A 2,574-nucleotide genomic window follows, 5' to 3' on the forward strand; every position below is an offset into this window, starting at 1 on the left:
GCACTCTCCTCTATAGCCCTCCAGCCTAGCTCCAGACCTTTGTGGTGCTCTGGGGCCTGAATTTTCTCAAGACTCCACTGCTGTCTGGCTGGCAGATCAACCCCAATCCAACCTCCACATTGTCAAATGTTGATCTCTCCAAAACAGATGATGCAAGATGTTTCCGTGTTACTTCCTTACTTGACACCTCTGTGGACTCATCCAGGCCCACAGCAGAGTTTCCAAAAGGAAAGCCCAGGTCCCTGCAGGTAAACGAGCCGATGCTAAATGCAGCAAGGACCCAGCACTCACACCCACTGAAATTTCCTCTGGTTTGGATCTTAATGTCCCCCAAATGCCCTTGTGCTGAAGGCTCGTCTCCAGTCCGAGGAAGATTTAGGAGGTGGAATCTAATTACAACCCTGGGAGTGTGTCTGTGAAGGGGATTTTGGGACCCTTGTCACTTCTGGTCTCTCTCTTTGCTTCCTGGCTGCCGTGAAGTGAACAGACCTCTTCTGTCATGCACTCCCACCACAGGTTCTGGGCCACCACCGGTCTAAAGCAACAGGGCCAAACGACCATGGAACTGTGAGTCAAAATAAACCTTTTCTCTTACTGGGTGATTATCTCAGGTATTTTGTTACAGTGACAGAAAGCTGACTAATAAAACCTGTAACAAGAGACATGCTCTTTATCTCTCCCAAACCTACTGATTGCTTTAAAGTTTCAGTTCCATGTTACTATGGCTTTGACACTTCCCTACCACTGACTTCTTTTCCTTTTTAATAAAGTGTTAAGGCCAGAATCTTCCATAGAAGGCTAGAAGTTTAGAGTATTGGCTTGTTCTCCTTGCATTTAATTTTGTGATTAACTTGGATTAGAACAAGTGATACCAGCTGTTCCTTTACAGTAGTTTTATTAAAGCTTTCTTTGGAAATTATATACACAAAATGTGAGTCTATGAAAGGAAAGCAAATGTAGGAAATAAGAGGTGGTACTTGGATGTGGGGTGTTGGTAAACAGGAATCCACAGAATGAAATGTAACTGACTCGGCCACTTTGCTAGAGCCCAGATGATCTGCCCCACGGTCACCCCTCGAGGCCCTGTTAGGGTGTAGCTATAGTTGGTCTCGCGAAAACTCATGTGAAGCTGGGTTACCATGGGCAGCAGTGCTGGGAAGTGGGACCTTACAGAGGGACCGATGTCTTTTTCATGAGACTGGGTTAGTTCTCTAAGGAATGGATTAGTTACTACAAAAGCAGGTCATTCTGGTCCCCACTGTTCCTCTCTTGTGAGCATGCCTGCCTGACCTGCTCCTTTTTTTTTTTTGCCAAGTCACAACACAGCATGAGGCCTTTACATGATATTGCTGCTTAATCATGTACTTTCCACCTTCCTGAACTGTGAGTCAAAATAAACCTTTTTCCTTTATAAAGAATCCAGTCTCAAGTATTCTTTTATAGCAACAGAAAATGGATGAAGACAAATGAACTGAAGGACTTGCGACCCCCATGATGGGTCTTACAGAGTCAAGCCTCTGTCCATGCTGTTGCTTCTGCCTGGATGCCCTTTCCCCATTGACTCCTTATCAACCTGCAATAATCTCATTTATTCTTAAAGATGCAAGACAACATTATTACTTACTGGGGTTATTCTTTTGCCTAACTCCTTGGACAGTGCCCCTGCAAACAATTTCTGTGTTCTCTCAGTCCACCTTTTGTAGGTTGCTGACAAGAAGCCCTTCCTGTGGGGCTGAGAGGTCCCAGAAGATGAGAAAGGTCCTTCACCCCTGTGTCTGGTCCAGGTGCTCAATCAGCACAAGAGGAATGGAGGGGAACTAGCAAGGGGATGGGGATCCACCGGGTGCAAGCACCTGGAGCCCGAAGAGTGGAAAGAGAAGCAGTTCTAAGGAGGAAGGCAGTGACATCCAGCAGCAGGTGCCTGAGCTGGGTCCCAAGACATAGGCCTGCAGATTCTGCCAGCAGAGAGCATCCTGGGATAGAAGGATCTGGTGGACACCCAGAGCAAGGGCCTGGTACACCGAAGTTCTCAACTTGATCCTGCAACTGAATCATCTCAGGGCTTGATATCATAATTCTCAAGCTCTACCCCATAGAGTCTGACTCAGGGGACTTGAAGTGGGCCAGGGAAGTTGTTGTTTAAAACCAGTGCTTCAGATGATGCTGAAGCAGGGCATTTGAGGACTACACTTTGAGAAGCACAGGGTCTCAGGGAACCAGGTAAGGAGGGAGATAGGTAAGGACCTGACAGGTAAAATGGAGAAATTTACACAAATTGCAAAGGTGTCTCAGAACACTGCATTACTGACTGGATACCAAGAGGCTGGAAGCACAGTCCTGTAATCCCAGCACTCACAGAGGCTAAGGCAGAAGGGTGGTGAGTTCAAGCCTAGCCCGGGCCAGTTAGTGACTTGGTAAGATCCTATCTTAAAAAAAAAAAAAGTCAAAAAAACAGCTGGGGGTGTAGCACAGTGTGACAGTGTGAAGGTCTGGATACAATCCCCTGTACTGCAAAAAAGACAAGAAGAAAGAAAGAAAGAAAGAGAGAGAGAGAGAGAGAGAGAGAGAGAGAGA

The 2,574-nt window shown here is 46.5% G+C and overlaps 1 protein-coding gene across 1 annotated transcript in view; it reads right to left on the reverse strand.

The window, feature by feature from the left end:
- The window catches only part of Prima1 (proline rich membrane anchor 1), a gene marked incomplete in the record, with an annotated part of 67,844 nt that overhangs the window by 55,440 nt on the left and 9,830 nt on the right, over positions 1 to 2,574 (reverse strand).

The sequence above is a fragment of the Chinchilla lanigera genome, unplaced genomic scaffold (assembly GCF_000276665.1).
Source record: "Chinchilla lanigera isolate Chin_1 unplaced genomic scaffold, ChiLan1.0 scaffold00037, whole genome shotgun sequence".
Lineage (NCBI taxonomy): Eukaryota > Metazoa > Chordata > Mammalia > Rodentia > Chinchillidae > Chinchilla > Chinchilla lanigera.